Below are 18,759 nucleotides of genomic sequence, written 5' to 3' on the forward strand. Positions count from 1 at the left end.
CAGTGATCGGATCTTACTCCACCTTTACTACGAGTTACCCCAGCATGTACCACCTGTTGGCTTACGCTTGGACTTGCCGAACTTTTATAGTTTTCTATATTTGGCATGAAACTCTTAGATAAATTTTCTATCTTTGAGTTTCTTATTCGGCTAAGAAATAATGTTGCATTCAATATCCACTTAATTTGAATGAAATCACCAGTTCATTTCCTTTATTCTTGATTGTCCTGATAATTCTACTGATTCATGTTACCTCTCAAATCATTCATACCAAATATATGCTGTACTTGTGCTATATATGTGCTATAGATAGATGGGAAAAACTGTTGCAAATTCATCCATGTTGAAGTTTCTGGAATAGAAAACTACATAGATACTGGAATGCAAATGAATAATTTACTAACTAAAGTTATTTATTTACAGCCTAAGTTTTACTAGCTTAAGCTAGCCTTATCAGAGGCAATATAATACTACACAATCAGTGGAGGCAAAACTAAAATGACCTGGAAAACAAGTGCATGTATTGCAACAATGGCACTCTTCATGGTGATTCCTGTTGTTAATGCTGATAGGTGGATAGGGCAGTGTGCCAAAATCTATTTAAAATCATATCATCTGTTCCGTTGCAGTTAACCGGACCCTTGGAGTTGTATAAAGGTGATGTGGTATAAAGAAGTGTGAGGATTAGAGAGTGGTATTATGAGTGGAATACATTGAGTGCTGGGATCATAAAAGAGTTTCTTTCAGTATGATAAATATGTTGCTAGTTAAATGGGCCTCCACCATTGAGTCTGCTGGCTTCCATGGAGATAACTTTAATAAATTTGCTGGACTGTGATTTTATGAGGCATGGGATATTTGTTTTATATTTCAGTTGAAATGAATGCAATATCATTCCACTTGTTAGTGTGAAGTATGTGCTTGTGACACTGAATTTACAATATGTCACTCTAAAATAAGTAGTTAACAGAAGTGGAAGTGTACACTCAATGTATTTTTTCTAGCTCGCCAAATTTTGTGTATTTATGTATTAGAGATTTTTGTTTCCAATTAGTCAGAGAGAAAGAAGAGTTTCTTTTTTCTTTTTTCTTTTTTTTCCCCATGGGCTATAAAGATACTGTGCTCATAGTATCAAGTGAAAAAATAGGACACAGCAGCAAAGCATTCTGTGGTCATTTTATTCTTAAAAGCAGGGCCGGCTCTACTAACGATGTAACACGGGCATTTACCCAGGGCAGCAAGTTTTGGGGATAGCAAAATTGGCCTAAACTATAAGCAAAATAAATCATAAAATAAATCTTTTTTTTTTTTTTTTTTTTCTGTTGAAACCAGACTTCAGGATGTTATTAGTTAAATTTTTACATAGCAAAACTTCATTGTACTGTATATTTTTTAAACATCATAATCATTTAAAATAATGTAGTATTTTGTTGGATTAATATCACACTGTCAGTGTTAATAACAGACGACGCGACAATAGCAGAACACCTTCTGTCTTGCATTTATTTTCGATTCCATTGTTGGCCATGTGTTGACCTTGACCTGAGGGTAAATCTCATTTAACTAATGAGACCAAAAGATCATCATGAGATAATTGGTTAAGAGTAAACCAATTAAAGAAATCGAATCAAAATACATAAATACAATTGTGTAGTAATTGTTAATAATCCTTTTTTTGATATGGCTTTTAAAATAATTTTAACATTCCAATATGCCTGATAAAAGAAAGAAAAAACTATTATGCATAGAATATCAGAAACAAAAATCGGAAAAAGAACGCGATATTCAGAATATTGCGTAAATATTTGCATAAATATCTAAAAACTGACACAGCTAATGTAGTACAAGAGAAAATAAGTGAAAGGACTGAAACCAAAAATTCTGAGCTCATGGCAAGTACTTCTAATTGCGATCCCAGTAATGTCGGCATTAGTAATAACCGATTTTAATTACCCATGCAGATGTTCAGAACAAAATTCAACCATTAAATGGTTAATTGTCCCTCTTTCTGTAAAAAAAAAAAAAAAAAAAAAAAAAAAAAAAAAAAAAAAAAAACTATATATATATATATATATATATATATAGTTTATGATAATTTTTCATTAACTTAGGAATTTTCATTTGGTAATGCTACTATTTAGAATTTATGATCAGACATGTTGAAGCCTAGCTTAACATCATGGCTTTTAAGACGTCATTAAAAGAGTTTTTTAGGGGGAAGGAGCGGCAAAATATGCTATTGCACAAGGCGATAAAATTCCTTGGGCCGGCCCTGTTTAAAAGCAAGCTTGAATGTAATTTTTTGAATTAGTGGACTTGTTTACCTAGTTCAGGGGTGGGCAACCTTTTTTAAGTGTGCATGCCAAAATCGCCAAATCTTTGATGTAAAATTTTCTCACGTGCCAACCGAAATTTTGGGGAACATATTATTTGGTGTCTTTTAAGTACTGGGAGAACCTTTTCAAATAATAAAAAATCACACTAGAGCAGTAAGATTGAATGAATGTAAAAATTAGTGATGGAATGTTTACTTAAAAGTTCTTCTACCCTGTTAATAATATGGATATTTTTTATTTGCCTTTAAGTGTAATTCTAGCTCCCATATACAGCCACACATTCTAAAGATGCCGTTTTTAACATCAGCAAAGGAGTAAACGATAATTCAATTTTTTTTTTTTTTTTAATAAAGATCAATCAGAAATAAGTTTTTCAAGTTTTTCCAATATGTTACAGTGAGCAATCTCATAATCGTTTTATTTGATTAAGCACAATAAAAGAAAATGAAATTAAAGATATTATTTTATTAATTCTTAATCCCTTATGAGTAATACATAAAAATTACAGATAAAATAAAATGTTATTTTACCTACATAATACATTAAACAGAAGTTAATCTTTACCATTATTTAGCAGAAAACATCAAATCAAAACTAGAAAAAGAAAAATAGTTTTATTTATTTAGCATTGATGAGACTTCTGCTGCTGCATCACTGATGACAGATAATTTATATGAGGTTTATATTTTGTAACCTTTAGACATATGCATGCGCTACTAGTTTAATCTGGAAGGAACTATGCCTATTACAAAACTTAACAAAGTTCATCACTGAGAACTGATTCACAAGAATATGTAGATACAAGAATGGATAGTATTGCTTTTGCAAGAGTTTTTAAACATACAACAGTTTCTGGAATAGTATTCCGATCCTTAGTACCTCATTTTCCGCACTTCTCTCTGTTCCTCCTGTCCCTAATCCCGCCTTTTCAATATTTTCTCAGTCAACTCTGAAGTCAACAAATTTCTGCCTCCAAATTGAGCTACTTTGGAAATCAACTAACTGGATTTCAAAATCATCCATATTTATCCAAGAAAACATCTGCAAGGTTAATTGATCTAGTTTTATAGTTTATGGAAACTTAATGAATTTTGCAGTCTCTTCTAATTTTCTGAACTTAACAAATCTTAGAGAGAAGACAGTTGGCTCAACAGCTGACACAATGGCATTTAAAAATAGCTTTTGAAGATATTGGTGGCTGCTTTGTCATCCTTTTGGAGATCATTGATGTATTTCTTTAGGTTTGGAAAATATCTAAATTGCTGACTGTCTACATCCATCTTAAAAACTCCTAGTTTAATTTCAAATGCCTTCATGTCATCAAACATAGCATCAATAGTCTTACCAGAGCCCTGTAGTTTAAGGTTCAAGTCATTTAAATGTTTGCAAAAATCTGCAAAAAACATCAGTTTACAAATTCACATGATGTCATACATTTCTTTATAAGACATTTGTTGATTAGACAAAAAGAGATTTATCTCATCCAGGCATTCAACAAATCATTTCGGAACAGGACCTCGACTAAGCCAATGAACATTGCTGTACATAATTAGTCCTTTGTACACCGAATCCACCTCATTCAATCGATTCTGAAATTGTCTTTTATTCAAAGCACATGCAAAAATGTAACTAACAACCTTGGTTATTACTGTTTGCATCACTTCTTGCAGTTCCTTTTAGGTTAAGATGTTGGATGTGTATCTATTTATTTAATTACTTTTTAAGGTAAGCCCTAGGTTGCATGTCAGAAAAAAAGTCATGGTGTGCCGCCATGTTTGACATTCGTGCCAAGGGTTCCCCACTCCTGACCTAGTTACAATGTCCCCACGAAAAAGGGAAAGTGATACCAGTAAGTCTTTCAAACAAAGTAGTGAACCTAAAATTTCTGATTTGAATATGAAACTTCGCATTGTTGAACACACTCAACAATGTGAATATGTGGCTGATATTGCACATAAGTGTTCTATATCATGGTTAACTGTGAAAAACATTAGTTTTTTGTTTCACACTAATAACATCAAAAGAGTAAGAAATTCCACATGTAGTTACAAAATTGACAGATTAACAGTCTGCATCTTTGCATCACCTTTACTGGAAAAAGAAAAGGATGCAAATTTGTCGATTTGGACATCCTCTTCTCCTGTACCCTATCTGGTATACTAATAATTTCAGTTCATTGTAAACTTACTTTCTTAGGCCAATTGTGAACAAAATTCAGCCCATATCGTCCTTCTCAAAAAATGGGCATCATCAAATCCTTACTTAGTAAAGCACCTGTTCTAACCCCAAGGATCTCAGACTAGAGCTTGACACATCCAAAGCATCACTTCAAAGCATCACTACATCTTTGACACCTAAAAGCCAGTTCCTAAGCATGCTGACTCTGTATGATGAATCATAATTCCATACATCATCAGAATCTTTGGTCACCTTTCAAAGATCTTTAAAGCAAGAAACGAGTTATCATTATGGGCGACTTTAATTATGGTGATATAGATTGGAAGCAAGAGACTACATCTGGGGGTAAAGAAAACGAATTTTTGGAGTTTTTGAAAGATAATTACCTTAGGCAGTACGTAATGGAGGGTACACGAGGATCAAGAGTATCGGATTTGATCATCTCATCAGATGATGTTATTATAAATGAGGTGTCAAATCTTCCACCAGTTGGTGAGAGTGACCACGAGGTGATCACGTGCAGGGTGACTAGTCATTCGAGGACGTCTGTTAGAAAGGGATATATGTGGAATTATAAGACTGGTAATTACGAAAAGCTCAGGAAACAGCTTGCGATAATAAATTGGAAAGAAGAACTGGATGGAAAGGATATCAATGCTGCTTGGGCCATACTCAAGAACTATTTGGTGGAGGCAATATCAGAGTGTATTCCGAGGGTCAAGAGGGTAAACAGAGTGGGTGTAAAATGGATGAATCAAGAGATAAGGTATGCGATATGGAAGAAGAAGGTATTATGGAAGAAACACAAAATGAGTATATATAACAACCAATTGCATGAGAAGTACAAAGAGCAGGCGAGGAAGGTGACTAGCTTGATAAGGGTAGCAAAAATGCAGTATGAGCAGCAGTTAGCTAAAGCAGCCAAAAAAAATCCTAAGGAGTTTTTTCGATATGTCGCCAGTAGAAGAAAGAATGATTATGGTAGAATGGGATTGATTGGTGAAAACGGAGGAATGATAACCGCTGCGGAGGATATAGTTGAGATATTTAATGAGCAATTTCTAAAGGTATTTCACTCTTGCGAATGTGACATCATGCAGAACTTGAAAGTTGTGGGAGAAGAGGAGGAGGAGGAGGAACTGTTAGTAAGTGAACAGGAGGTATATGAGGAATTGAATAGACTTGATGTAAATAAGGCTGTGGGACTTGATGCTATTTCACCACGTGTCTTGAGGGAATGTGCCAGAGAGTTAACAACAGCTTTTGTATATCTTTTCAACATGAGTCTCTCACTGGGTCAAGTTCCAAAAGAGTGGAAAGAAGGTAAAATTGTTCCAATTCATAAGGGAGGTGAAAAGAGTAAGGCTTTGAATTATAGACCAGTCTGTGTGTCTGGAGTTGTGGTCAAGATATTAGAGAAGTTAGTTAGGAATAAAGTTCAGAATTGGGTTGACAACAGAAAAATACTCTTTGGTGGCCAGCATGGATTTACTAAAGGAAAATCATGCTTTAGCAACCTGCTTACTTTTTATAATAAAGTGACAAATGCGTTGGATAAGGGTATACCACTGTATATGCTATACCCTTATCCAACCTATTTAGATTTTGCAAAGGCGTTTGATAAATTGCCACATGACAAGCTGGTAATTAAATTGGAACGGATGGGGGTGAACAGTAGATTGGTTCACTGGATTGGAGATTGGTTGTCTGATAGGTATCAGCGAGTTGTCTATGGAGGAGCGATATCGCAGAAGAGGAAAGTTACTAGTGGTGTACCTCAAGGGTCTGTTTTGGGTCCATTGCTGTTTAATTTGTATGTAAATGATATCTGGAGAGGTCTGAATGGTGATGTGCAGTTGTTTGCAGATGATGCAAAGTTGGGCAGAGCTATCAGGAGTAGTGTGGATGCTGTAGCTTTGCAAGAGGACTTGAATACACTGTCTGAATGGGTAAATAAGTGGGGATGTCAATTCAATGTCTCAAAGTGTAACGTTTTGAAATTTGGGAAGCAGAGATGGGATGTAAAGTACACAATCGGTGCGAATATCTTGGAAGAGGTAGAGGACATGAGAGATCTGGGAGTGATTGTAGACAAGGACCTAAAATTTCGGGGACATGTTGCTAAAATAGTGAAGACAACACAGCGGATAATGGGAATGATGCGGAGGACATTGACTTGTAGAAGTAAGGATGTTATTGTTCCTTTGTATAAGGCTTTGATCAGGCCACATATGGATTACTGTGCACAGATCTGGTCACCTGCTTTTCAAAAAGATGAAATTGCGTTGGAAAAAGTTCAGAGGCGATTGACTAAGGTGGTTTCTGGTCTCTGGAATGTAGAGTATGAAGACAGATTGACAAAATGCAATTTGCAGAAATTGGTGGATAGAAGGAGGAGGGGGGATATGATTGAGACATATAAGCTGTTGAGTGGTTATTACCAGATTGACGTCGGGGAGGTTTTGCACAGAATGGGTGAGGATAGCAGGAGAACAAGAGGTCATTCCTGGAAGCTGTATAAGGAGGGTGTGAGCAAGGGAGTGAGGAGCAGGTTTTTTGCATGGAGAGTGGTGAGTGATTGGAATGCTTTGCCCGAGAGCGTGGTGTGTGCAGAGACATTGAATATATTTAAGGCACAGTATGATAAACTGTGTATATAACAGTGGACCTCCCACGATGAGTCTTTGACTCCATGGAGGTTTTTGTAATAATAATAATAATATGATGTAGTTCTCACATATTTTCCAGTTAATAAAATTACTTCCTGGTTATTATTATTATTATTCCCAAGACCTCATGGAGTCAAAGACTCATCTGGGAGGTCCTTTTATCACACACATCTCATCATACCATGTCTTAAACACACTCAAACTCTTTGTAGACACCACATTCTCAGGCAAGGCATTCCAATCATTCACAACTCTTCACAAAAAAAACCTGCCTCTCACTCCCCTACTCACACCCTCTTTATACAGTTTCCAGGGATGACCTCTGGTTCTCCCCTGATCTCCCACTATTCTCTGTAGAACTTCTCCACCATTGATCTTATAACAACCCCTTACCAACTTATAGGTCTCTATCATATCTCCCCTCTTCCTTCTCTCCACCAGACTCTGCAAATTACATGTTCTCAATCTTTCTTCATACTCAACATTCCAGAGGTCAGAAACTACCTTAGTCAGTCGCCTTTGGACCCTTTCCAACATCTCTTCATCCTTCTGAAAACCTCGTGACCAAATCTGGGCACAATAGTCCATGTGTGGCCTAATCAAAGCCTTACACAATGGAACAAGAATCTCCCTACTTCTACACATCAGTGTCCTCCGCATCATTCCCAGAAGTCTTTGTGTTGTCACAATTTTGGCGATGTGTCCCCTAAATTTTAGATCTGTATTCACTATCACCCCCAGATCTCTTATTTCCTTTGCCTCCAACAATATATTTTCATCAAGCATAAATTCTTCATTCCATCTTTGTTTTCTAACTTTTAAAACTTTACATTTTGCAACACTGAACTCACATCCCCATTTGCTTGCCCAGTCACTCAATTTATTCAAGTCTTCTTGCACGGCTACAACATCTTCACTACTCTTTATGGTTCGTCCCAACTTTGCATCATCTGCAAACAACTGAATATCTCCATCCAAATCTTCGCCAATATCATTAATATACAAGTTAAATAGTAATGGCCCTAAAATAGACAACTGAGGCACTCCACTAGTGACTTTCTTTTTCCTGGATATCGCACCCCCATACACAACTTGTTGATACCTATCAGATAGCCAGTCTCCAATCCAATGCACTAATCTAATATCCAACCCCATCTACTCTAGTTTGAGTGTCAACTTATCATCACCACAACCTCACCACATCCCTCTCTGACCGAATCAATCAGGGTTTTTTCTTCAAGGCTTGCCACTGAATCTCCAAGGTTTGGTTCCTGTTCTCAAACGCTTTCATTTTTTCTTCAATAATCTTTGTGTATTTTAGTCTACAGTTCACATCTGAGAGCTGCTCAACTTTTATTCACTTTAAAACTTTCTTACATGTTATTCTTTTTATATATAATTTCTTGGTATCTTTAATTTATGTGATCTCACCATTGTCATGCAAAATGTACTTCATTTGGTCTGTATCTCTTCCTCCATTTTGAAGTCTTAATTTGAATAATAAGAACACCTGAAGCAGAAAATAAGCATATAACATTTTTAGTCACAGTCTGGCTTATAACTGACATGAAGATGGAAATTTTTAAATAATCTTCCCTGTAGTCCTCCAAAGTGCAGCTCGAAGAATAATGGGACCTTTCACCTTTTGATTGGAGAAGACTTGAGTTTGATTCTTGTCATGATGAGAGAAATCTTTGTGTGAGCTTTTTCAGTTGAAGGTGTGTTAGACAATCTCATATGAAGATTGCAGGGTTTTTTCATCCTTTAAGTAAATCAGCCAGAGCTCGCACAATTTGCATTATTGCCATAAAATACCACTGGTGGGCAGTAGATGCAGCATCTACTGAAAAATCTTTCCGGTGTCCATCTATCAAATATTTTGCAACTGCTTGTGTTGCTGCTCTGTGTAGAAGTAGGATTAAGTAGGGGAGATGGTGATTTATATTGAGTGTCCTCCCACAATGAGCCCTTTGAAGTGTCGCAATAATAATCCTACTGGCCACACACACACATACACACACGGTGTACAGAACTTTTAAAATGAACATTGTATTTTTACCATTATAGAACTTCTATTGTGTTATGAGACATTGCAGGAGGTTTACTTTAGGTGTGACATAGTCTTTGTACTACTCATTCATTATCCTCTAAGGCAGTACGTTCTATTCAAAATAAACTGCTATTCACTTTCTTACTCCTCGCTTTCATCTGCAACTTAGGGATGGTCCTTGTCTACTTGTCCCTTCCGTTTGTTCTATTCTTTGAAAAATCTTCCCAGTGTCCATCTATCAAATATCTTGCAACTGCATGCACATTTCAGTCACATCATCTCCTTTTTACCAAATTCCTCAGATTATGTGCCTTCAGTCTTTTCTCAGTCTTCATATTATTTTTATCTACCTTTGTCACTCTCTCTCCATCCCCTTCAATCACAGATTAGGGCAGGGTAATATGAATGCAGTTTGATTATCAGGTCTTTATTCAGTGTACAAGCCTTACCTCTCTGCTAGTCAGCATCATCTCAGTATTGCAGCAATCCTTTGAGTATCCTTAACTTTACTTCTTCCAGTATAGTTCTATTAGTATTGTGTAGATCACAGGGTTGTTCGGAACTTTACATTAATGTATGCTAAACTGTTATCGGCATTCATTTGTCAACTTTCTAGCACTTATATTTTTTTTTTCTGAATGACCCTCCATGGTCTTGACTATCTACAAAATATCTTAGAAGATATTTTGTTTGATAGTCAGATCATACTAAGATATTTTGACTATCTCAAAATATCTTCCTTCTGTTCAATGACACCACTGACATAAAGATTGAATGACAATGGTCCAGTACTCATCCCTGTGGAACCCTGCTTATAACCTCCCCTCTAATATTGTTCCCACACTTTTTTCATATACATTTTTGTATCTGCAATTCTTGTATGACTTTCTTATCATTTCATCCTAAATCTATTTATATCAGTCTCACTCTAGATATCTTTGACATTCCTGTTAACAGATTTTTCTAAATTAACTCCCATGCACTGCTGATCTCTCTTCTTTCAAGTTTTGCTATGCATGATATTTCCTTTTTAATTATCTTGTAATTCCACATAAATTCTTTTCTCCTTGAGACTACTTCATCCATACTGCATCCAAGTCAAGATTGTCAGAACTCTCTCTCATCACCTGTGGGAAAGCAGCAATGACCTCAGTTACAATCACTTTGACATTATGACCAAATCCACAACTTGAGCCCTCCACCAAATGCCCATGATAATTGTCCCTTGATAATTCCAGAAACTGAGTTTCCTTATTACCAAATGTTGTTTCTTGCATCCAGTCTGTATTACCATAGTTTAAAAGTTGAAATTGGCCATAATTGATCACCTGCCTGCTAACTCATTCACCTGAGCATTTTTGCATCATCATCTGTGTTCCCTATTCTTTAGCAACATTCCATTAAATATACTCTCTTGTCAATCTAGATCTTGTATCATGCAGTTAAAAAGTTATTGGTGGCATTTCCTCTCCTAGTTCCTTATCCTGGTATGCAAAATTCATCTGCTATCATCAAGTTACACTATCAAGTCTCATTCCTCTCCATGCCATTCCAGCCTGATAAAAAAAAATTATACTATCAGGATGAGTTGAAGTGTTGTACATGCATATGGGGGGAAAATGAAGCATGTATGTGTGCATATAATAAAAACCTTGAGATTTGGATGATGTAAAAGTACTTTGGAACTTTCTTTAAAGAGACACTCATATTTATGGGAACATCGATGTAGTAATTAGGATTCATTCCAATGTATTCTGGGGCTAGTATCAGTAATCCCATGTTTTGCTATAGGTAATATTGTGAAGGTAAGGTTCTGTTGGAGGTAATGTAGGATTAAGGTTCAGAAAGTCATATAGAAATAGATTAGCTTGTTTTGCCCATAATAGAATGACTTTCAGTTGCATGAGACTGAATGGACTCCAGGTAGCAGCAGTAGAGGTGGAATTTTATCTTTTGGAGGTGATATCTCAGAGCTAATTGAATTAACAGACTTGAAAGCTGTGGGAATATTGAACCAGGGTGAATGCTGGTCTTGAAATTCACGCTTGCTGTTGTTATCATTCAGGGAGTGAGAGGTGTGATTGAAGTCTGATTAGCGGAATAATATATTACTGACCATTTAAAACTATATATTTAGAAATTTATATACATTTAATCATACAAATACAACATTAATTTTACAAATGATATTCTGTCTGTTTCAATATAAACTACATGAATACAAATTCTGCCCTATGGTTCTTCTTTATGAACTGGTCAATAACATCGTCATAAAAAAGTTGGCTGTAACTTAATTTTCCCAACCAACAGGCACACTTGTAAAGGCTGGCTGAAGCTCACTGGCTAGAGCTACTTTGACTGTGTATGGCCTGTGTTTAAGCAACAGAGTGACACAACGTGAAGTGGCTATGCACATGCACATGAAATCGCAGTGCTGCTGCGAGGACCTGGAAGCTCCTACAACTGAGCAAGCCAAGGTAACTTTCACTAGACGAGCAAGCATCGGCCTTTGATACACAGCGCAAAGCTCAATTATTGTGGCGCCAGCTTAAGACATCTTCTGTCTACAAAAATGAAATCCTAAATGGAATGCTTATAAATGCATGCATTTATTAACAAATAAATATTACTTCTTTCTCAATTAATGATCTTGCGCATGAAGCATGGAGAATTCGCCCCTGTATTGAAACTTCTTTAGGGTATGAGAAATACACTCTGAAATGCCTTTAATGTATGGGATGCCAATTTTGTGCTCAAGTCTTTTCTTCTAAAAGAGAATGGAAAATATGCTTGATAATCTTTTCTCTATTGTTTTCAGGTTGTAACCATTGAGAATGGCTGTTTCTTTGATTGTTCAAATTTCTTTTTGAAGCAGATCAGATGAACAACAGAATAAGGCAATTAATATTGCCATATTTCCGTGAGAGATGGTTAGCCAAAGTGTGATGGATATACCAACCTGAGAAGGAAGGTTTATGAAAATCAAATATTGATAAGGAACGATCCAATTCTCTTTTTTATAAGAACAATTTGATTGAGGTTCCATAGTGAAACTGATTCTGTAATTAGGTGATTGATTTTTTGTAAGAAGACCTCTAGTTGTTCATTCACATGAATTGTTCCAAACAGCAAAGATATCTATCATTCATATAGCGAAGTCATATCAAAGATTTTGGATTAATCATTTAAATTAATTTTTTCTTCTGGCTGTTCTAAATAGAAATTATATAAGTTTTTATTACGTGCGTGTGTGTGTGTGTGTGTGTGTGCATGCATGCGTGCGCGCACGCTTGTGCATGCACGCACACAGTTTCATTTTTTTTAAATCGCACATGCACATTTTATTTGATCCTAATAATATCAGTTTTTACCTTGGTGTCTCACAAATGCATATAAGGAGAGATTCCACTCTCAGAGGCGTAGCTAAGGAGGGGTGGAGGGGACAGTCTGCCCTGGGTGGCACTTAACCTTTTTGAACTTTTGCAGTTAATTATAAAATATGGTCTCGAGAACTCGTTTCCAAATATTGTAATACTACTGCGACTTTTCCTCACAATTGCTGTAGGTGTTGCTAATTGTCAGAGGAGTTTTTCTAAATAAAATGGATAAAAAATTACCTACATTATTATGAAATAGACTGCAAATATCATCGATTTTGCTAACAGAAAAGCAAGAAAAAGAACATTTTAGAATGGTGAAATTAAAGTTTTACTTGAAAAATAAACATAGTGCTTTAATTTTTTTCCTTATACGTTGTTTTGACTTTTTGTAGTATTTTTGGTGTGTATTGAGAGGGGCGGCAAATTCAGGGACTGTCCTGGACGACAAAGGCTCTAGCTACACCACTGTCCACTCTCCATATGCTTTGGACATCTTCACTAGTGATCCATCCAAGTACACTGTCAGTATTGTTCTGTCTTCAAGGCATTTCAGACCACAACCTAGTGCTGATTTCTTCCCCTATGAAACAACAAAACACAACTACTTACATCCACACATCATCTGGCATTATAAGAAAGCCAGGTGATCAATGCAACTTTGTATGTCACATTTCCTTCCCTGGATTATTATTTCTGGCCATTTGATCCAAAAGTATGTGCTTGAACATATCACAAAAATAATTCTAATTGGCATGGAAACATTTATTCTCTGTTCTACCCCTAAGTTCCCATTCCCCATCTAAGCCTTTCAAAGGTGTGCCAAGATTGTGCAAAAGAAGATTTGAGTATACCATAACTGACTTGCATCCAAAACTTCATCTACCTATACTGCTTATACCAAAGCCTGGAATAGCTGCAAGAAAACTATCAACACCTCAAAATTGACTTTGAGAGAGCTAAAAGTAAGAAACTTGCATTATGTCTGAATGACAGCCATGCATTCTGGTTTCTAAGCAAAGCTATTGGTCATAACTTCTGTCCAACACTGCTCTCACTGCCATTACACCATCCTGATGGTTCTATTTCATCATAATCTACAAAAAAATAAAAGCCAACCTTTGGTTTCCAACAATCCTTCTAATAATGTTGTATCTTTCATTTTTTCCTGCAGTCTGTAAATTAGCCTACATTCAACCCATTCCTAAGAAGAGTGTTACAAATCTTCAAAGTACCATCCAAGAAAAAATCAACACTCAACTGCTGTACTCACTACCTCAAAGATTCAACTAATAAATTACTGTCAGTACAGTTTCCTTCACTATCATTCAACAGGTGATCTACTCATTTATGTCCCTCATATCTGAATAAATACCAAGAAAAGTTATGACAAGTCTCAGGTGGTTGTCCTTGATATCTCCAAGGCTCTTACTCTGTCTGGCACAAAACGTTAAGTAAACTCCCACCATTCCTCTCCCCCTTCCACAACTCACAGCAGTTGGCTGCTAGCTTACTAACTGGACACTTATTTCATGCGATGGTGGAGGTTTCCTATCTTCTAACTATGCAACCATATTCATTCTATATATAAATGAACTACTCCATCAGACTGCTCCAATACATAGTTTTGCTGATAACAGCACATTGCACTCATTTTCATTTGATAAGCTTGGCAATGCACAAATCACCATGACCTCCAGAACCTTACTCACTACTACATTAAATTAAGATCTCCAAAATGGTCATCATTGGAGTTTGGATAACCTTGTCAGTTTCACTGCTAGCAAAATGCATCTCTGTCTTATATTGCACTAAAAAGAATCGTTCTCTTCCAGGCTTACTTTTGACATCAAATCTCTATGCACAAGGAGATTTATCTTCTTGGGATGACACTAACCTCAGATCTCTCTCTTGGTACAAGCATATTACAAATGTTGCCTTTTCTGCATCCAAAATTTAGGTTTTCTTTTTCACTCCGGCCATTATTAGACCATCAGATAGTTTCTAACTTTAAACAAATCACCAGTCTGTCTAACCATTGCTGTAACATCTGGGGTGGTGACCATAAGAGCTCACTAAAGATACTAGACTCTGTAAAGAAAAGGGCAGTCGGATTGATTAATGATCCTCCCCTCTCTCTCTCACTAATATACTTCAATCACTTTTATAAAGTACTCAGTTTCTGCTGTTTGCATTGCATCTTCTACAAATACTTCTATGGCCACTGTTCATCAGATTTGGCATTAATAATACCTCCACTTTCTGTCAAATTATAGAACAAATTTCTCCTCATTTTCATTCCTCCCTTTCACTGCTGCTCTCTGGAACAGTCTGCCATCTTATGGGTTTCCCAAGGAATATAATACACATCCCTTCAAGTTAAATCTGAACGAGTTTCTTCTTGCCTATCCATGAAACTAGTGTAGTATAGGTTGAATAACCTCTCATGGATGGGTTCCCAATCTAAAAAAAAAAAAAAAATTTTTTTTTTAAAGTGAGAGGGGGGGTGGGGAATCAGTACTTGGAAGTTGTGCAAGGGGATGGATCTTTGTGATTGTGTTTAGGTGAGAGATGAATTTCATTGCCCATTGACCACTACTCTGCTTGTTTAAAGTTTTTTAACTTGGTTATGCTATAAATTAAAGATACCAAGAAATTATATACTTGGTTTAATCCTTTATCCAAGCGTAAGCAAATAAAGTTTACACTGAAGTATTTTCAGGACTGGGGCAACTTGTGGTAAAGGTGGTATGACTTCATATCATTTGCCTTAGTATCCCATAATGCAAAGCACATCTCCTTGCAGACATGCATAATACTATGCATTATGGAAAGGGTCACTATCCAGACCAGTTTTGACCTTTATTGAGGTCTCTTCAGATCCAGAGGTGATACTAAGGTTGAAGTAATGCAGAAGTCATATTTTTATATACGAGTTGCCAAAAGGTGTCACACTTTATTATTAAATTACTCTGGATTAGAGAAAAGTTGTTGAAAGTTTTTTCACTTGGTTTTGCTATAAATTAAAGATACCAAGAAATTATACTAAGGCAAGTGATGTGAAGTCATATAGTTTGCCCACCGATTAGAGATCCTTCGACACTTCTGCGCATCTCAGAAAAAGGAGAATCCATTCTGATAATAGGGTAATCAGTCCGTATAGTGGGATGAGTTGTTTATTATTACCGGTCAGAAAATTAACTTCTCTTTTATGATTATTGTAGTTAACTATGTTGCTTATATAACAGTTGGAAAATTTTACCTATAAAGCACGTGATTTCGCCTGTTGGCGACCAATTCGGACGTCCTTCATTTCTTTCTCCCCTTCAGCATGAATCAACTATTCTTGGAAAGACGCGAAGCAGGGACCTACAAACGGTGGGCGAACTATACCACCTTTACCATGAGTTGCTCCAATCCTGAAAATACTTCAGGTGCAAACTTTGTTTGCTTACGCTTGGATAAAGGATTAAACTAAATACAGGTATTCCTTGCTTAACGCGGGATTTGATTAACACTGCAAAATGAATTGCGACAGTCCCTTGATATATGCAGCAAGAGTTTTGATTAACGAGACTTTAATCCTGCGGAGCTCGCAGCTTATCTGACAGATACATGCAAAATGTTTAATATAAATATTCTTAAACAATTCAGTGTATAGCTTGGAGGTCATGAGTAGCTGTGCATTCATATGTTACAAATGATATTCTGCACTGTTTTTTGCTGTCAGTTTGGTTTAACACGTGTTATGTAAAGGTGTGTAATATTGCATAGTAAATTGTATCTGAGAGATACCGCAGCCTCCGATGTTAGTATAGTATGGTTTAGTTGTTGTTTTTTATTCTTTGTTCAATAATTTCTAGATTCTAACTGAAAATAAATAAACCGTCATGTATTACTGAAATAGAGAGCCAAAGGCTTATTTATCATACATGTCCTCAAGGAGATGTGCTTTACATTATGGAAAATACTAAGGAAAGTGATCTGGAGCTTGCTCTACCTTTACTACGAGTTGCCCATATGGTTGCTTATTCTTGCATCCGCAGAAACGTTTAGTTTCTATATATTCGGCATGAAACTCTTGTAGTTTCTATATTCGGCTATGAAATAATATTGGATTCAATATCCACTTAATTTGTACCATCATGTATTATATTTGCAGTATTTATTCTTTATGTTTTATTGCTTGTGTGCCGAGGTCTGGAGAGTCATTTTGCTTGTTATCATAGAATTTATGCTGATAAGAAAAAAACTAAAACTGTTCAGACGACTCTTGATAACTTCTTTTGATAAAAAAATTGCAGTAAATAATGTAGGTACAAGTATTTATTAAACATTTACTTTGCATTCATTTTTTATCTTTCCTAAAAGAGCACCATATAAAACGAATTATTAATACAGTAATTGATCATGGACAAATGGTAATTTTTACCATTGATTATTAGATTTGATTAACACGATTTTGATACATGTGGTAACATCGAGAGATACCTGTATATAATTTCTTGGTGTCTTTAATTTATAGCATAACCAAGTGAAAAAAACTTTCAACAAGTGGGGAATGAACTCCTCAGCATTCATGAGTTGCCTTAGTGTGGACTATTTAAAAGACATAGGCGTCACCCAAGCATCTATATATTCACCTTTTATTAGTCCATTTTGATAAGGTTTCACTGGCCTGACAGCTGTTTTGAAGTGGTTGGTTCTCATCAGAGACCAGGCAGAAACCTTAAGAGAGCAAAAACCTCTCCTTCAGTACTGAGGAACTTGAAATATCAGAAATGTATATTTCGTAAGTGAACTCTCACTTGGTGCGTAAAAGTAATTACTAAAATAAAGAAGCAAAAGGCTTCAGTTCAGCAATGCAAAATTATATAAACAAAGTGGATATTAGATCAAACATTATATTGTTTATATAATTTATGAGCAATATAATTTTGCATCGCCAAACTGAAGCCTTCTGGCTCTTTATTTTAGTAATAATTTTATATACTTTATTTATTATGCCAGCCTGGTTGTCTGAGTGGTTAGCATATCCACTCTCCAGCCAAAAGTCTGCGGGTTCGAATCCTGCTGTGGGCATGGATGTTTGTGATTGTCTGTGAAAAGACTATTGGTGGGCAGTATATAGCATTGGTGTAATTGCAGTTCGTTGTAGTTGGTGGATTGAGTGGTGGAGACAGAGAGTTGTAGAGCAGGTGGCCTTCCTCGATGAGTCTTTGGATTTCCTGTAGGTGTCGCATAATAATAATAATAATAATAATTTTGTTTATAACCAAAAAAAAAAATAACTTACTACCACTATGAGGGTTGAATTTAAATTGTTTTTGTTAATGCATTTTGTATTTTTTTATACTGATAGTTTTTCATGTTTTTTTTTTAAGTTTCTATAGGACCAGTAAAACCTTTAACTCCTTTGGAACTGCTCTCGATATACCAGAAAAATTTGTTATATTTCATACATTGAGATGTACCTGTAATGGTATCATATGTGAGTTAATTTAATGATTTTTCTCTTAACATATGTTTTTATATTTTGAATTTGGCTTGATGGATTTTCTTGTTACTCATTTGTTTCTGCTGAATTGCAAGGCTCTCTTTCATGAGTTGTGGAAAAAAAAAAAACCCATTAAACAGCACTACTTTACATTGGTAACAATCCTGAACAATATTGAGCATTTCATTATAAAGTATCACACTTGACTAAATAATTGTCAAATATATATGTATGTTGTGTATGTGTGTGTGTGTGTGTATATGTTATGTCCCAAAACACATTCACTTTAGCTCATTTGCCACAGTGACTACCAGAATACCTATATTTAACTAGCTTGCACATGGTACACTAAATAGGAACTTGATATGATTATTTAATCATTTGGACTAATCAATCTATGCAACACACATATATTACAAAGTAGTATGTTTGCACAGGTCATCAAACTGATACGATTAGTAAGAAGTACATCTCTGTGCACTTCTTTATTCACATACTTTATCCTTTACCACTAATTTCAGAAATTTATAAAGCAGGTAATGCCACTGCAAAAAAAAAATATCTGAGTGCCAAAAAGAAATATTCAAACACATTATGACAACCTAGTGACCTATATTTCTTTCCCCTCCCCCTTTGTATGTACGTGTGTTGT

At 35.7% G+C, this 18,759-nt stretch overlaps 1 protein-coding gene across 4 annotated transcripts in view; it reads left to right on the forward strand.

Moving 5' to 3' along the window:
• The window catches only part of LOC150100731 (plexin-A2-like), a 992,258-nt gene that overhangs the window by 78,609 nt on the left and 894,890 nt on the right, over positions 1 to 18,759 (forward strand). For 3 of the 4 annotated variants that reach the window (XM_090402045.1, XM_090402043.1, XM_090402044.1), the window contains one exon: positions 17,995 to 18,101. The exons of the other annotated variant lie outside the window; for it this stretch is intronic. The gene's annotated coding sequence lies outside the window, so the exon portion shown is untranslated. The remainder of the gene's footprint in view (positions 1 to 17,994; positions 18,102 to 18,759) is intronic. 4 annotated transcript variants of the gene reach the window in all.

The sequence above is a fragment of the Typopeltis vanoorti genome, chromosome 12 (assembly GCF_054136105.1).
Source record: "Typopeltis vanoorti isolate ZY-2024b chromosome 12, IOZ_Tvanoo_1.0, whole genome shotgun sequence".
Classification (NCBI taxonomy): domain Eukaryota; kingdom Metazoa; phylum Arthropoda; class Arachnida; order Uropygi; family Thelyphonidae; genus Typopeltis; species Typopeltis vanoorti.